Source organism: Mus caroli, unplaced genomic scaffold, assembly GCF_978045245.1.
Source record: "Mus caroli unplaced genomic scaffold, Mus_caroli_1 scaffold_16, whole genome shotgun sequence".
Taxonomy (NCBI): Eukaryota; Metazoa; Chordata; class Mammalia; order Rodentia; family Muridae; genus Mus; species Mus caroli.
Window position 1 is genome coordinate 59,472,680 of NW_028227271.1, and position 18,948 is coordinate 59,491,627.

General features: G+C 40.5%; 2 non-coding genes across 2 annotated transcripts; both read right to left on the reverse strand.

Moving 5' to 3' along the window:
• Positions 1-10,981: 10,981 nt before the first annotated feature.
• Positions 10,982-11,124, reverse strand: LOC115029461 (small nucleolar RNA SNORA48). The gene has a single exon (XR_003835037.1). It is a non-coding gene; the product is annotated as a small nucleolar RNA SNORA48 (small nucleolar RNA).
• Positions 11,125-18,301: 7,177 nt separating this feature from the next.
• On the reverse strand, positions 18,302-18,404 carry LOC115029525 (U6 spliceosomal RNA). The gene has a single exon (XR_003835086.1). It is a non-coding gene; the product is annotated as a U6 spliceosomal RNA (small nuclear RNA).
• Between the last annotated feature and the right edge of the window lie 544 nt (positions 18,405-18,948).

The window sequence follows — 18,948 nt, forward strand, 5'->3', positions numbered from 1 at the left end:
ATCACGTTAATGATCTAAACAGCCCTATATCCCCCAAAGAAATAGAAGCAGTCATTAATAGTCTCCCAACTAAAAAAAGCCCAGGACCAGACGGGTTTAGTGCAGAGTTCTATCAGACCTTCAACTAAGATCTAACCCCAGTTCTTCACAAACTATTCCACAAAATAGAAACAGAAGGTACTCTACCCAACTCATTCTATGAAGCCACAATTACTCTGATACCTAAACCACAAAAAGACCCAACAAAGATAGAAAACTTCAGACCAATATCCCTTATGAATATTGATGCAAAAATCCTCAATAAAGTTCTTGCTAACCGAATCCAAGAACACATCAAAACAATCATCCATCCTGACCAAGTAGGTTTCATCCCAGGGATGCAGGGATGGTTCAATATACGGAAATCCATCAATGTAATCCAGTATATAAACAAACTCAAAGACAAAAACCACATGGTCATCTCGTTATATTCGGAAAAAGCATTTGACAAGATCCAATACCCATTCATGATAAAAGTCTTGGAAAGATCAGGAATTCAAGGCCCATACCTAAACATGATAAAAGCAATCTACAGCAAACCAGTAGCCAACATCAAAGTAAATGGTGAGAAGCTTGAAGCAATCCTTCTAAAATCAGGGACTAGACAAGGCTGTCCACTTTCTCCATACCTATTCAACATTGTACTTGAAGTCCTACCAGAGCAATTAGATAACAAAAGGAGATCAAAGGGATACAAATTGGAAAAGAAGAAGTCAAAATATCACTTTTTGCAGATGATATGATAGTATATATAAGTGACCCTAAAAATTCCACCAGAGAACTCCTAAGCCTGATAAACAGCTTCGGTGAAGTAGCTGGATATAAAAATAACACAAACAAATCAATGGCCTTTTTCTACACAAAGAATAAACAGGCTGAGAAAGAAATTAGGGAAACAACACCCTTCTCAATAGTCACAAATAATATAAAATATCTTGGCGTGACTCTAACTAAGGAAGTGAAAGATCTGTATAATAAAAACTTCAAGTCTCTGAAGAAAGAAATTATAGAAGATCTCAGAAGATGGAAAGATCTCCCATGCTCATGGATTGGCAGGATCAACATTGTAAAAATGGCTATCTTGCCAAAAGCAATCTAGAGATTCAATGCAATCCCCATCAAAATTCCAAATCAATTCTTCCACGAATTAGAAAGTGCAATCTGCAAATTCATCTGGAATAACAAAAAACCTAGGATAGCAAAAACTCTTCTCAAGGATAAAAGAACCTCTGGTGGAATCACCATGCCGGACCTAAAGCTTTACTACAGAGCAATTGTGATAAAAACTGCATGGTACTGGTATAGTGACAGACAAATAGACCAATGGAATAGAATTGAAGACCCAGAAATGAACCCACACACCTATGGTCACTTGATCTTCGACAAGGGAGCTAAAACCATCCAGTGGAAGAAATACAGCATTTTCAACAAATGGTGCTGGCACAACTGGTTGTTAACATGTAGAAGAATGCGAATCGATCCATTCCTATCTCCTTGTACTAAGGTCAAGTCTAAGTGGATCAAGGAACTACACATAAAACCAGAGACACTGAAACTTATAGAGGAGAAAGTGGGGAAAAGCCTTGAAGATATGGGCACAGGGGAAAAATTCCTGAATAGAACAGTAATGGCTTGTGCTTTAAGATCGAGAATTGACAAGTGGGACCTCATGAAACTGCAAAGCTTCTGCAAGGCTAAAGACACCATCAATAAGACAAAAAAACCACCAACAGATTGGGAAAGGATCTTCACCTATCCTAAATCAGATAAGGGACTAATATCCAATATATATAAAGAACTCAAGAAGGTGGACTCCAGAAAGTCAAATAACCCCATTAAAAAATGGGGCTCAGAACTGAACAAAGAATTCTCACCTGAGGAATACCGAATGGCAGAGAAGCACCTGAAAAAATGTTCAACATCCTTAATCATCAGGGAAATGCAAATCAAAACAACCCTGAGATTCCACCTCACACCAGGCAGAATGGCTAAGATCAAAAATTCAGGTGACAGCAGATGCTGGCGAGGATGTGGAGAAAGAGGAACACTCCTCCATTGTTGGTGGGATTGCAAGCTTGTACAACCACTCTGGAAATCAGTCTGGCGGTTCCTCAGAAAATTGGACATAGTACTACCGGAGGATCCAGCAATACCTCTCCTGGGCATATATCCAGAAGATGTCCCAACCGGTAAAAAGGACACATGCTCCACTATGTTCATAGCAGCCCTATTTATAATAGCCAGAAGCTGGAAAGAACCCAGATGTCCCTCAACAGAGGAATGGATACAGAAATTATGGTACATTTACACAATGGAGTACTACTCAGCTATTAAAAAGAATGAATTTATGAAATTCCTAGCCAAATGGAAGGACCTGGAGGGCATCATCCTGAGTGAAGTAACACAATCACAAAAGAACTCACACAATATGTATTCACTGATAAGTGGATATTAGCCCAAAACTTAGGATACCCAAGATTTAAGATACAATCTGCTAAACGCATGAAACTCAAGAAGAATGAAGACCAAAGTGTGGACACTGTGCACCTTCTTAGAATTGGGAACAAAACACCCAGGGAAGGAGTTACAGAGACAAAGTTCGTAGCTGTGATGAAAGGATGGACCATTTAGAGACTGCCGTATCCAGGGATCCATCCCATAATCAGCTTCTAAACGCTGACACCATTGCATACACTAGCAAGATTTTGCTGAAAGGACCCAAATATAGCTGTCTCTTGTGAGACGATGCCGGGGCCTAGCAAACACAGGAGTGGATGTTCACAGTCAGCTATTGGATGTATCACAGGGCTCCCAATGGAGAAGCTAGAGAAAGTACCCAAGGAGCTAAAGGGATCTGCAACCCTATTGTTGGAACAACATGATGTACTAACCAGAACCCCGGAGCTCTTGTCTCTAGCTGCATAAGTATCGAAAGATGGCCTAGTTGGCCATCAATGGAAAGAGAGGCCCATTGGACTTGCAAACTTTATATGCCCCAATATAGGGGAATGCCAGGGCCAAAAGAATGGGAATGGGTGGGTAGGGAAGTGGGGGGCGCTATGAGGGACTTTTGGGATAGCATTGGAAATGTAATTGAGGAAAATATGTAATAAAAATATTAAAAATTTAAAAACAAAATAAAAAAATAGAAAGCCAACATTCATGTGGAAACTGAAAAACCTTCTTCTCAATGATACCTCGGTCAAGGAAGGAATAAAGAAAGAACTTAAGGACTTTTTGGTGTTTAATGAAAATAAAGCCACAACATACCTAAACTTATGGGACACAATGAAAGCATTTCTAAGAGGAAAACTCATAGCTCTGAGTAGCTCCAAAAAGAAACTACAGAGAGCACACACTAGCAGCTTGACAACACACTAAAACTCTAGAACAAAAGGAAGCAAATTCACCAAAGAGGAGTAGACATGAAGAAATAATAAAACTCAGGGGTGAAATCAACCAAGTGGAAACAAGAAGAACTATTCAAAGAATCAACCAAAACAAGGAGCTGATTCTTTGAGAAAATCAACAAGATAGGTAAACCCTTAGCCAGACTCACTAAAGAGCACAGGGACAGCATCCTAATTAACAAAATCAGAAATGAAAAGGGAGACATAACAACGTTTCCTGAAGAAATCCAAAACACCATCAGATCCTTCTACAAAAGGCTATACTCAACAAAACTGGAGAACCTGGATGAAATGAACAAATTTCTAGACAGATACCAGGTACCAAAGTTAAATCAAGATCAGGTTAATGATCTAAACAGTCCTATATCCCTTAAAGAAATAGAAGCAGTCATTAATAGTCTCCCAGTCAAAAAAAGCCCAGGACCAGATGGGTTTAGTGTGCAGTACTATCAGACCTTCAAAGAAGATCTAATCCCAGTTCTTCACAAACTATTCCACAAAATAGGAACAGAAGGTACTCTACCCAACTCATTCTATGAATCCACAATTACTCTGATACGTGAACCACAGAAAGACCCAACAAAGCTAAAGATCTTCAGTCCAATTTCCCTTATGAATATTGATGCAAAAAATATCAATAGAATTCTTGCTAAACGAATCCATGAACACATCGAAACAATCATCCATCCTGACCAAGTAGGTCTCATTGCAGGAATGCAGGGATGGTTTAATATACAAAAATCCATCTACATAACCCATTATATAAACAAATTCAGAAACAAAAACTACATGATCATCTCGTTAGATGTGAAGAAAGCATTTGACAAAATCCAACACCCATTCATGATAAAAGTCTTGGAAAGATCAGGAATTCAAGACCCACACCTAAACATGATAAAAACAATCTACAGTAAACCAGTAGCCAACATCAACGTAGATGGTGAGAAGCTGGAAGCAATCCCACTAAAATCAGGGACTAGACAAGGCTGCCCACTTTTCCCTACCTATTAAACACTGTACTTGAAGTCCTAGCCAGAGCAATGCGACAACAAAAGGAGTTCAAGGGGATACAAATTGGAAAGGAAGAAGTCAAAATATCACTTTTTGCAAATGATAGGATAGTATATATACTTGACCCTAAAATTTCCACCAGAGAACTCCTAAACCTGATAAACAACTTCAATGAAGTATCTGGGTATAAAATTAACTCAAACAAGTCAATGGCCTTTCTCTACACAAAGGATAAACAGGCTGAGAAAGAAATTAGGGAAACAACACCCTTCTCAATAGTCACAAATAATATAAAATACCTTGGCGTGACTCTAACTAAGGAAGTGAAAGATCTGTATGATAAGAGCTTCATGTCTCTAAAGAAAGAAATTAAAGAAGATCTCAGAAGATGGAAAGATCTCCCATGCTCATAGATTGGCAGGATCAATATAGTAAAAATGGCTATCTTGCTAAAAGCAATCTACAGATTCAATGCAATCCCCATCAAAATTCCAACTCAATTCTTCAACGAATTAGAAAGAGCAATCTGCAAATTCATCTGGATTAACAAAAAACCTAGGATAGCAAAAACTTTTCACAGGATAAAAGAACCTCTGGTGGAATCACCATGCCTGACCTAAAGCCTTACTACAGAGCAATTGTTATCAAAACTGCAAGGTACAAGTATAGCAACAGACAAGTAGACCAATGGAATGGAATTGAAGACCCAGAAATGAACCCACACACCTATGGTCACTTGATCTTTGATAAGGGAGCTAAAACCATACAGTGGAAAAAAGACAGCATTTTCAAAAATTGATGCAGGCACATCTGGTGGTTTTCATGTAGAAGAATGCAAATAGATCCATTCCTATCTACTTGTACTAAGGACACTTTGCCCCTTCTTAGAATTGGGAACAAAACACCCATGGAAGGAGTTACAGAGACAAAGTTTGGAGCTGTGACAAAAGGATGGACCATCTAGAGACTGCCATATCTGGGGATCCATCCCATAATCAGCTTCCAAAAGCTGACACCATTGCATACACTAGCAAGATTTTGCTGAAAGGACCCAGATAGAGCTGTGTCTTGTGAGACTATGCCAGGGCCTAGCAAACACAGAAGTAGATGCTCACAGTCAGCTATTGGATGGATCACAGGGCCACCAATGGAGGAGCTGGAGGAAGTACCAAGGGAGCTAGGGGGATCTGCATCCCTATAGGTGGAACAACAATATGAACTAACCAGTATCCCCCCAGAGCTTGTGTCTCTAGCTGCATATGTATCAGAAGATGGCCTGGTCGGCCATCAGTGGAAAGAGAGGCCCATTGGTCGTGCAGACATTACATGCCTCAGTACAGGGCAAAGCAATGGCCAAGAGGTAGGAGTGGGTGAGTGGGGGAGTGGGTATGGGAGGATGTAGGGGATTTTTGGGATAGCACTGGAAATGTAAATGAAACCAATACCCAATAATAAAAAAATTAAAAAGAAAAGAAAAGAAAATTAACCATTTTTTTCCTAAAAGCCAAATCAAAAAGTTGAATGTATTCATTTGTAAAATAAGCACAACGGATTTTTTGATATTTTATAATTTTAAAGTTAGAATACTCCTTCAAATTATAGGTTTTTAAAGTTTTTTCTTATTAGGTATTTTCTTCATTTACATTTCAAATGCTATCCCAAAACTCCTCCATACCCTCCCACCCACTCCCTTACCCACCCACTCCCACTTCTTGGCCCTGGTGTTCCCCTGTACTGAGGTATATAAAGTTTGCAAGAACAAGGGGCCTCTCTTCCCAATAATGGCTGACTAGGCCATCATCTGGTACATATGCAGCTAGAGACATGAGCTCTGGGTTACTGGTTAGTTCATATTGTTGTTCCACCTATAGGGTTGCAGATCCCTGGGTACTTTCCTCCTTGGGTACTTTCTCTAGCTCCTCCATTGGGGGCCCTGTGTTCCATCCAATAGCTGACTGTGAGCATCCACTTCTGTGTTTGCTATGCCCTGGCATAGTCTCACAAGAGACAGCTCTATCTGGGTCCTTTCAGCAAAATCTTGCTAATGTATGCAATGGTGTCAGTGTTTGGAAGCTGATTATGGGATGGATGCCCAGGTGGGGCAGTCTCTGGATGGTTCATCTTTTCGTCTCAACTCCAAACTTGGTCTCTTTAACTCCTTCCATGGGTGTTTTGTTCCCAATTCTAAGAAGGGCCAAAGTGTCCACACTTTGGTCTTTCTTCTTCTTGAGTTTCATATGTTTTGCAAATTGTATCTTGTATCTTGGGTATTCTAAGTTTCTGGGCTAATATCCACTTATCAGTGAGTACATATCATGTGAGTTCTTTTGTGATTGGGTTACCTCACTCAGGATGATACCCTCCAGGTCCAACCATTTTCCTAGGAATTTCTTAAATTCATTCTTTTTAATAGTTGTGTAGTACTCCATTGTGTAAATGTACCACATTTTCTGTATCCATTCCTCTGTTGAGGGGCATCTGGGTTCTTTCCAGCTTCTAGCTATTATAAATAAGGTGCTATGAACATAGTGGAGCATGTGTCCTTCTTACCAGTTGGAACATCTTCTGGATATATGACCAGGAGAGGTCACACACCTATGGTCACTTGATCTTTGACAAGGGAGCTAAAACCATCCAGTGGAAAAAAGACAGCATTTTCAACAAATGGTGGTAACACAACTGGCAGTTATCATGTAGAAGAATGTGAATTCATCCATTCCAATCTCCTTGTACTAAGGTCAAATCTAAGTGGATCAAGGAACTCCACATAAAACCAGAGACACTGAAACTTATAGAGGAGAAAGTGGGGAAAAGTCTCAAAGATATGGGCACATGGGGAAAATTCCTGAATAGAACAGCAATGGCTTGTGCTGTAAGATCGAGAATCGACAAATGGGACCTCATAAAATTACAAAGGTTCTGTAAGGCAAAAGACACTGTCAATAAGTCAAAAAGGCCACCAACAAATTGGGAAAGGATCTTTACCTATCCTAAATCAGATAGGGCACTAATATCCAATATATATAAAGAACTCCAGAAAATCAAATAACCCCATTAAAAATGGGGCTCATGGGGCTGGTGAGATGGATCAGTGGGTAAGAGCACCTGACTGCTCTTCCGAAGGTCCAGAGTTCAAATCCCAGCAACCACATGGTGTCCCACAACCATCCGCAACGAGATCTGGCGCCCTCTTCTGGAGTGTCTGAAGACAGCTACAGTGTACTTACATATAATAAATAAATAAATAAATAAATAAATAAATAAATAAATAAATCTTAAAAAAAAAATGGGGCTCATAGCTAAACAAAGAATTTTCACTGAGGAATACCGAATGGCTGAGAAGCACCTGAAAAAAATGTTCAACATCCTTAATCATCAGAGAAATGCAAATCAAAACAACCCTGAGATTCCACCTCACACCAGTCACAATGACTAAGATCAAAAATTCAGGTGACAACAGATGCTGGCAAGGATGTGGAGAAAGAGGAACACTCCTCCATTGTTGGTGGGATTGTAAGCTTGTACAACCACTCTGGAAATCAGTCTGGCGGTTCCTCAGAAAATTGGACATAGTACTACTGGAGGCTTTTAATGTTTTAATCGATTCTTGTATTCCTTATCACACATCTCAGTCCCTTTGACTCCCATCCTCTCATATATGCACTTCATCTGCAGCCCCCCCCCAAAACCCACACAGACCAACAAACAACAACAACAAAGACAACAACGATAAAAACAACAACAAAAAGCATAGAAAACGTCTCATCATGGAAGCTGTATTATGTCACAGTGTACCTTACAATATATCCCTCTGTTCACACATATTCACTTGAACATGTACATTGCAAAGAGTCATTGGTCTGTTTTGAGATCTCAAGTTTCTGTGACACCATCAATATTAGTTCTTCATCTGCATTCCTCCCTGTTATCTTGTTGTTACTGGAAGTCATGGAGGTCCTGCAGTTCTTTAAGAGTAAAGCTGGCCCTTTCAGGTGTTGCAGATGATAAGATTTGGGATGGGCCAGTTCCAAGCCCTGGGTTTGGACTTGGGTGGTAGTTGAACTGTTCAGCCCATCTCAGTGATCATAATCTCATGGTCTTGAGGTCAGCTCATCCATACACAGCTCCAGAGCCAGCTCCACTACGCAGTCCTGTCAAGGTTCAGTGCCCATTTTCCCAAGTGCTGCAGGTTGAGAGAGACTAGGTGAGTTAGCTCTCTGACTCCAATCCTCTTAGGACTGTCTCACTTATGCCTACACAAGTCAGCTCCACTGGGCTGCCCAGGCAAGGTGCATGGCCCACTATCACTCCTGAGTACAGCAGTAGGTGAGGGGGAGGGTCACCTTTCTCACTGGGCCAGTTCTCCTGAAATCACCCCTGCATTCATGTCACCTCATGGCAGATGAAACTATGTCCTTGGGGCTGGCTGGCACACCTGAGCCCCTGCCACCGGGGTCATCTCTACAGTACTATCTGTAGGGTTATAGGCCCTGTGTCTGCTCCACCACAGGGCTCAGCTCCTCAGGGAGGCAGGACACAGGAATTTTGATCACGCTTACCCCACGCTGTCACCGGGCAGGTGTTAGGCCATAAGGAAGCCCTGGGACACTGCTCCGGGGGTGGGGAAGCACAGCCTGAGGTGTGGGACAGCCAGAGCTGGCTGGGCCTGCGATGAGGCTGGGGCCATATGGTTATCAGTCTCCTGGGCATCTAGGCTGTAGGTCACGGAAGAGCTGAGAATGGAGTAGGGGCCAGCAGTCTGGATATAGCCTGGGGTTGGGGTAAAAATATGTACCTCTGGCTGGTCCTAAGGGGAAAGTTCTTGGTTTAATAGGCAGCAGTCTTGGGCTTGGTGGAGGCTGTGGCTGAGAATGCAGAGAGGCCTTCTACAGAAGATTGGACAGCTCTAATTCACAGTAGACACAGTTCTATAGGTGAAGGCCTTCTCCATGGCTCCCCATGGTGGATCCCAATGAAAAGAGGCAGTCCATGGTTTTAAGACATTTTTTGTCATGGTGGAAAGTGGATGAGTAAAACTGGACCCCACTTCTCAGGGTGGGCCTGAGATTAAATACTTTTTGCAGCGAGGAGTGTCTGGGAAGGAAAGCTTATTGACTGAGTCCTCCAGGCCTTTAGGTACCTCATTAAAATGGAGATCTGTCTTGAGCCTACGTGACCACAGGTCACATCCTCTACAAGTGAAGGGGCTTGGGGCATTTCCCATATGTGACTGATGGCCACAAATCTGGGGGTGGGGGTGTTGCATCTAGAGACAGAGACCTGGTGCCCACAGAGACCTGGTGCCTAGAAACAGGCCAACACCTACTGTCCCTTCAAGATCTCCAGTGATTCAAACCTTAGCTCAACTGGGAACCAGGCTACCTTTCACAGTCCCACAACTATTCAGCTATGGTGCAGGGCCTTCAGTCTCAAGTGCTGCAGCTGATAAGAGGCAGGCCTAGCTTTCCCAAGTTCATGTCCCTGTGTGTGTGCAGCTTCCCCCACTGCCAGAGGTGGCAAAGGGCAGAAGTGGGTGGCATCACCTCTATGTTCCACCCCATGGCAAGTGAGTGACATGGTCAGCTCTTCCACATTCATAATCCCATCACTAGGGCCAGCTCCACTGTGCTGCCTAGGTGAGGCACAGGAACATCTCTCTTGAGTACTACCCCCATGAGAGATGAGGCCAGCTCTCTAGAGCACTGCATTGATTGAGGGGAGTGGCCAGTTATGTGACCCTGAACATTCATGTGGTCCATGGTGGCTGCCCCAACCAGGAACATCCTCATGTTCCCTTATAATAATAATCTTCCTGTGATGGTTTATATATGCTCAGCCCAGGGAGTGGCTTTATTAGAAGATGTGGCCCTGTTGAAGTAGATGTGTCGCTGTGGGTGTGGATTTTAAGGCCCTCAATCCTAGCTGCCTGGGAACCAATATTCTGTTAACAGCCTTCAGATGAAGACATAGATCTCAGCTCTTCCTGCACCATGCCTGCCTGGATGCTGCTATGTTCCCACCTTGATGATAATGGACTGAACCTCTGAACCTGTAAGTCAGCCCCAATTAAATGTTGTCCTTATAAGAACTGCTTTCATCATGGTGTCTGTTCACAGCAGTAAAACCCTAAGATACATCCACGGACATTGACATCAAACACTGCTGCTACATAGCCACTGATTCAGACATGACCCTATCAGCTCAGACTGGGACCTCACCATGGCCAAAGGTGGCAAGGCTGGCCACTAACAACAGGCTCCTCCTCTCTATACTCCAGTCTCCAGTTAAATCTCTCTTCCTAATGCTCAACTTCACTTCCCCTCTCCCCCAACCCCATCTGATCACCACATACTTGTACATTGGGATGGCTCACCCTGCAAGCCCTGGATGATATCCTCCATCCTAAGTCTATGGCCTGCCTGTGCTGAGCACTGGAGGATCTGTGGATGCCATGGCAGTCTACAAGTCCCTTTCTCCTTCTAAGCTTGGATGCCTGGATTTGGTTTTATTTGATTTTATTTTTATGTGTCATGGGCATAAAACAGCTTTGGCCACCAAGCCAGACATCCAGCTAGGATGCACAAAGGACTGCCATCTGCTCTGCCCTGATTGATATAAGAATAACATCACCAACAAGGTGTTTCTTTGCCCATTGCCAAGGGGAAGGAAATTAAGTAATTTGATTAAATTATCGGATTTGTACTATACATGTGGAAGCTAGGGATAATTCCCTAGAGAACTTTATTGTGTTAGCAAACAAAATGATAGTACAATTTTTTCAATATTATTATTTTATATATTTGGTTTACAGCCTGAGAATCTTGATTTTCTAAGCACATTAGCTTAAAAGACACAAAACCTTTATCATTTCTTTCCTCATGTAAATTGCTACTTTACTTCCCTAAGAGTTTTATGCTCTTTTTTTGCTGACAAAGATAATATCCCAACTCACATGTATGAGTCTAAATACCACATTGTCAAGTGGGATCTAGATGCAGCACATTAGAAAAATGTCAACCTACTCCATCATCCAGGGACAGTCTTGCAAAAGCATGCTTTATGAAGTTCTTACTCTTTATTGAATTTTAGTGAGCAAACAAAAAATAGAGAGAGCACACTTTAAGATGTCATAATTTTTAGATGATATTCACAAGTTTTAAAAACTGTAGCTAACACTTGAGATCTCTGTAATATCCAGAAGGGTGTTTTACAGTCCAGCTGGTAAAGCTGACTACTAAAATGGACTTTTTAAAAAATTGGATATTTTATTTATTTACATTTCAAATGTTTTCCCCTTTTCAGGTCTCCCCTTCAGAAACCCCGTATCCCTCCCTCCCTCCCCCTGCATCTATAAGGGTGCTTCCCGACCCACCACCCACTCCCACCTTCCCACCCTGGCATTCCCCTACACTGGGGCATCAACCACTCTCAGGCCCAAGGGACACTCCTCCCACTGATGTTCAACAAGGCCATCCTCTGCCACATATGTGGCCTGAGCCATAGGTACCTCCATGTGTACTCTTTGGTTGGTGGTCCAGTACCCGGGAACTCTGGGAGTTCAGGCTGGTTGATACTGTTGATTCCCCTATAGGGCTGCAAACCCCCACAGCTCCTTCAGAGCCTTCTGCAACTCCTCCATCTGGGACCCCACGCTCAATCCAATGGTTGGCTGCAAGCAAACTCCTCTGTGTTTGTCAGGCTCTAGCAGAGCCTCTCAGAAGACAGCCACATCAGATTCCTGTCAGCAAGCACTTCCCAGCATCCACAATATTGTCTGGGTTTGGTAATTGTATTTAAGATGGAACTCCAGGTGGGGCAGTCCTGGATCACCTTTCCTTCAGTCTCTGCTCCACACTATGTCTACATATTTCCTCCTGTGAGTACTTGGTCCCCCCTTCTAAAAAGGACTGAAACATCAACACTTTAGTCTTTCTTCTTTGGCTTCATATGATCTGTGAATTGAATCATGAATATTCCAAACTTTTGGACTAATATCCACTTATCAGTGAGTGCATGTGTGTTCTTTTGTGACCGAGTTACCTCATTCACATATGTTCAAGTTGCATCTATTTGCCTGCAAATTTCAGTAAATCATTGATATTAATAGCTGAGGAGTATTCCACTGTGTAAATGTACCACATTTTCTGTATCCATTCCTCGGTTGAGAGACATCTGGGTTCTTTCCAGCTTCTGGCTATCAGAAATATAGTTGCTGTGAACATTGTAGAACATATGTCCTTATTACTTTTGGGTCATCTTCTGGGTATATGCCCAGGAGTGGTATTCCTGGGTACTCAGGTAGTACTATGTCCAATTTTCTGAGGTAGCGCCAGAATGATTTCCAGAGTGGTTGTACCAGCTTGCAGTCCCATCAGCAATGGAGGAGTGTTCCTCTTTCTCCACATCCTTGCCAGCATCTGCTGTCACCTGAGTTTTTCATCTTAGCCATTCTGACTGGTGTGAGGTGGAATCTCAGGGTTGTTATGATCTGCATTTCCCTGATGACTAAGGATGTTGAACATTTCTTTAGGTGTTTCTCATCCATTTGAGACTCCTCATCTGAGAATTCTCTGTTTAGCTCTGTTTCTCATTTTCTAATAGGGTTATTTAGTTGGAGTCCAACTTCGTGAGTTTTTTGTATTTATTGTATATTAATCCTCTACTAGATGTAGGATTGGTAACGATCTTTCCCCAATCTGTTGGATGCTGTTTGTCCAATTAACAGTGTCCTTTGCCTTACAAAAGCTTTGCAATTTTATGAAGTCCCATTTGTCTATTGTTGATCTTAGAGCATAAGCCATTGGTGTTCTGTTCAGGATCTTTTCCCCTGTGCCCATATGTTTGAGGATCTTCCCCACTTTCTCTTCTATTAGATTCAGTTTATCTGGTTTTATGAGGAGGTCCTTGATCCATTTGGGCTTGATCTTTGTACAGGGAGATAAGAATGGACCAATTTGCATTCTTCTATGTGATGACTGCCAGTTGAACCAACACCATTTGTTGAAAATGCTATCTTTTTTTCTTTGGGTGGTTTTAGCTCCTTTGTCAAAGATCAAGTGACCATAGGTGTGTGCATTCATTTACAGGTCTTCAATTCTGTTTTTTTGGTCTACCTGCTTGTCATATACCAATACCATGCAGTTTTCATCACTGTTGCTCTGTAGTACAGCTTGAGGTCAGAGATGGTGATTCACCCAGAATTCTTTTATTGTTGAGAATAGTTTTTGATATACTGTTTTGGTTTGGTTTTTGTTGTTGTTGTTGTTGTTGTTGTTCCAAATGACTTTGAGAATTGCTCTTTCTAACTCTATGAAGAATTGAGTTGGAATATTGACGGGCATTCCATTGAATCTGTATATTGCTTTTGGCAAGATGGGTATTTTTACTATATTAATCCTGCCAATCCACGAACATGGGAGATCTTTTGCTCTTTGGAAGTTTTCCTAGATTTCTTTTTTCAGAGACTTGAAATTCTTGTCATAAAGATCATCCACTAACTTGGTTAGAGTCACACCAAGACACTTGATATTGTTTATGACTATTGTGAAGGGTGTTGTTTCTCTAATTTCTTTCTCAGCCTGCTTTTCCTTTGAGTAGAGGAAGACTACTGATTTTTTTTTTGAATTAATTTTATATCCAGCCACTTTCCTGAAGTTGTTTATCAGCTTTAAGTGTTCTCTGGTGGAATTTTGGGGGAACTTAATTATACTATGATATCATCTACAAATAGTAATATTTTGACTACTTTTTTCTTGCCAATTTTGAATCCCTTTGACCTCCTTATGTTGTCTAATTGCTCTGGCTAGAAATTTGAGTATTATATTGAATAGGTAGGGAGGGGGGGCAGCAATTCTAGTCCCTGATTTTAGTGGGATTGCTGCAAGTTTCTCTCCATTTAGTTTGATGTTGGCTACTGGTTTGCTGAATATAACTTTTACTATGTTTAGGTATGGGCCTTGAATTCTTCATCTTTCCAAGACTTTTAAACATGAAGATGTGTTGAATTTGACAAATGCTTTCTCAGCATCTAATGAGGTGATCATGTGGTCTCTTTCTTTGACTTTGTTTATGTTATGGATTACATTAATGGAATTCCATATATTGAACCATCCCTGCATCCCTGGGATGAAGCCTACATGATCATGGTGAGTGACTGTTTTGATATGTCCTTGGATTCAGTTTGCAAGAATTTCATTGAGTATTTTTGCATTAATATCCATAAGCAAGATTGCTCTAAAGTTCTCTTTTTTGGTTGGATCCTTGTATGGTTTGGGTGTCAGAGTAATTATGGCTTCATAGTACATGTTAGGTAATAATCCTTCTGTTTCTATTTCATGTAACAGTGTGAGGAAAATTGGTATCAGATCTTCTTTCTATTTTGCGGAATAGTTGATTATTGGAATTAGGTATTCTTTGAAGGTCTGATAGAATTGTGCACTAAACCCATCTGGTCCTGGACTTTTTTTGATTGGATGACTTTAATGAATGCTTCTATTTCTTTAGGGGTTATGGGCCTTTTTAGATGGTTTGTCTGATCCTGATTTAACTTTGGTATTTGTTATCTGTCTAGAATATTGTCCATTTCATCCAGATTTTCCAGTTTCGTTGAATATAATCTTTCATAGTAGGATCTGATGGTTTTTTGCATTTCCTCAGTTTCTGCTATTATATCTCCCTTTACATTTCTGATTTTGTTAATTTGGATACTGTCACTGAGCCCTCTGGTTGGTCTGGCTAAGGGTTTATCTATCTTGTTGATTTTCTCAATGAACCAGCTCCTGGTTTTGTTGCTTCTTTATATAGTTCTTTTTGTTTCAACTTGGTTGATTTCAGCCCCGAGTTTGATTATTTCCTGCCGTCTCCTCCTCATGGGTATATTTGCTTCTTTTGGTTCTAAAGCTTTCAGATGTGTTGTCAAAATGCTACTGTATGCTTTCTCCAGAATCTTTTGGGAGGCATTCAGAGCTATGAGTTTTCATCTTAGCACTGCTTTCATTGTTGCCCATAAGTTTGGATATGTTTTGCCTTCATTTTCATTGAATTCTAAAAGTCTTTCACTTCTCTATTTCTTCCTGAACCATGTTATCATTGAGTAGGGCATTGTTCAGCTTCCATGTGTACGTGGGTTTCTGATTTTTGGTTTTGGGGTTTTTTTTGGTTTGGGTTTTTTTTGTTTTGTTTTGTTTTGTTTTTGTTTTTTGTTTATTTGGTTGGTTGGTTTTTGGTTTGGGGTTTTTTTGGGGGGGGTTGTTGTTGTTGTTGGGTTTTTGTTTTGTTTTGGTTTGGTTTGGTTTGGTTTGGTTTGGTTTGGTTTGGTTTTGGTTTTGGTTTTGGTTTTTTGGTTTTTTGGTTTTTTGGTTTTTCTGTCATTGCTGTCGTCATTGAAGACCAGACTTAGTCTGTGGTGATCTGATATGATGCATGGGATTATTTCAATCTTCTTGTATCAGTTGAGCCCTGTTTTGTGACCAATTATATGGTCAGTTTTGGAGAAGGTAGCATGAGGTGCTAAGAAGATGGTATATTCTTTTGTTTTAGTTCAAAGCTCAAGTCCAAGTGAATCAAGGGCCTCCACATAAAACCAGAGACACTGAAACTTATAGAGGAGAAAGTGGGGAAGAGCCTCGAAAAGAGTATTGAGTCTTATACTGCTTAATGTTCCTATATATCCCTCCACATATTGACAAGGTAGATTTATTTATGTCTAAGTATAATTTTAATTTCAATCTTTAATAACTCTTCTTCTCTAGTATATGGTCAGAGACTATATACTAGATAACTTAATAATATACAGAAACTTTTTCTTTATGAAATAAAGTAAAAACAAAATATTTATTTCACACCAAAATATTTTAGACAAATTCCCTTTAATGAGAGGAAAAAAAGGTGATGATCTAAATTTAGGTCAGATAGCCAATAATTTCTCAATTTTTATCCATCAATGTATAGATGGCATTTGGAAATCAGCTTGCATCACACTGTGTTGGACTGAAATCAGGAATTAGTACATCTGTAGGGTTTCATCATGACTTGTAACTATGGTACAGTGCTAACCACATTCAGAATTGGCCTTACTTATTGGATAAATGCTTTCTAGAACACACACAGAAATGTGCATTACTAATATGCTCACTGATCCTCTGGTTGAGCAATCAAAATGAAAATGAGAATTATTTATCCAAACCTGTGTGTAAATATATGTTCCAGCCCTGAGGATTCTCTCTCTCTCTCTCTCTCTCTCTCTCTCTCTCTCTCTCTCTCTCTCTCTCTCTCTCTGTATATCTGTGTGTCTGTGTGTAGGCCCCCCTGTAGATGTTAGATAAAAATACTTATCTCTTGCTATATTGTGGGATATATGGGTAGAAACCAAGTGATCAGTGATCATTTCTCACAAGAAACTCTGTAATCCCAAACTGTTAGTTAACACTTTGTCTAATTTACAGTGTCCTTTGCCTTTAAAAAGTTTTGTAATTTTATGAGGTCCCATTTGTCAACTATTGATCTTACAGCATAAGCTATTGGTGTTCAGTTCAGGAAATTTTTCCCTGTGCCCATGAGCTCAAGGCTCTTTCCCACTTTATTTTCTATTAGTTCTAGTATATTTTGGTTTTATTTGGAGGTCCTGAATCCACTTGGACTTGAGCTTTGTACAAGGAGAAAAGAACAGATTAATTTGCATTCTTCTACATGCAAACCACCAGTTGAACCAGCACCATTTACTGAAAATCCTACATCTTATAGAGTGCTAATATACAATATATACAAAGAACTCAAGAAGTAAGACTCCAGAGAAACAAATTACCTATTAAATATGGGGTACAGAGCTAAGCAAATAATTCTCAACTGAAGAATAACAAATGGCTGAGAGGCATCTAAATAAATGGATAAAATCTTCTATAGATATCTGTTAAATCTATTTGGTCCATATCTTCTGTTAGTTTCACTGTGTCTCTGTTTAGTTTCTCTTTCCATGCTCTGTCCTTTGCTGAGAGTGGGTGTTGAAGTCTCCCACTATTACTGTGTGAGGTGCAATGTTTGCTTTGAGTATTAGTAAAGTTTCTTTTATGAATGTGGGTTTGTATAGTTCTTTTTGTTTCAACTGGGTTGACTTGGAGCATAGATGTCCAGAATTGAGAGTTTTTCTTGAAAGATTTTTTTTAATTAGGTATTTTCTTCATTTACATTTCCAATGCTATCCCAAAAGTTCCCCATACCCTCGCCTCCCACTCCCCTACCCACTCATTCCCACTTCTTGGCCCTGCCGTTCCCCTGTACTAAGGCATATAAAGTTTGCAAGACTAGGGGGCCTCTCTTTCCAATGATGGCCGACTAGGCCATCTTCTGCTACATATGCAGCTAGAGACATGAGCTCTGGGTTACTGGTTAGTTCATATTGTTGTTCCACCTATAGGGTTGCATACCCCTTTAGCTCCTTGGGTACTTTCTCTAGCTCCTCCATTGGGGGCCCTGTGATCAATCCAATAGCTGACTGTGAGCATCCACTTTTGTGTTTGCTAGGCACCGGCATAGCCTCACAATAGACAGCTATATCAGGGTTCTTTCAGCAAAATTTTTCTAGTGTATGCAATGGTGTCATCGTTTGGAAGCTGATTATGGGATGGATCCCCGGGTATGGCAGTCTCTAGATGGTCCATCCTTTCATCTCAGCTCCAATCTTTGTCTCTGTAGCTCCTTCCATGGGTGTTTTGTTCCCAATTTTAAGAAGGAGCAAAGTGTCCACACTTTTGTCTTCGTTCTTCTTGAGTTTCATGTGTTTTGCAAATTGTATCTTGTATCTTGGGTATTCTAAGTTACTGGTCTAATATCCACTTATCAGTGAGAAAAATATGGAACGCTTCACGAATTTGCATGTCATCCTTGTACAGGGACCATGCTAATCTTCTCTGTATTGTTCCAATTTTAGTATATGTGCTGCCAAAGCAAGTAAGGAAAATTTTTCCTTTGATGATTATGAACTGTCCTTCCTTAACCTTTTTCATATATTTTGGTTGAAAGTTGATGTTATGTGATATTAGAATGGCTACTTCAGCTTCTTTCTTGAGACCATTTGCTTGGAAAATTGTTTTCTAGCCTTTTACTCTGAGGTAGTGTCTGTCTTTGACACTGAGATGCATTTTCTGTAGGCAGCAAAGTGCTGGATCCTTTTTACATATCCAGTCTGATAGTCTATGTGTTTTTATTGGGGAATTGAATCCATTAATGTTAAGAGGTATTAAAGAACAGTGATTGTTCCTTCCTGATATTTTTTATGCTATTTTTATGTTTGTGTAACTATCTTCTTTGGGGTTTGTTGAAAAATTACTTTCTTGCTTTTTCTAGGGTGTAGTTTTCCTTCTTGTTTTGGAGTTTTCTATTATCCTTTGTAGGGCTGGATTTGTGGAAAGTTATTGTGTTAGTTTGGTTTTCTCATGGAATATCTTGTTTTCTCCATCTCTGGTAATTAAGAGTTTTTCTGGGTGTAGTAACC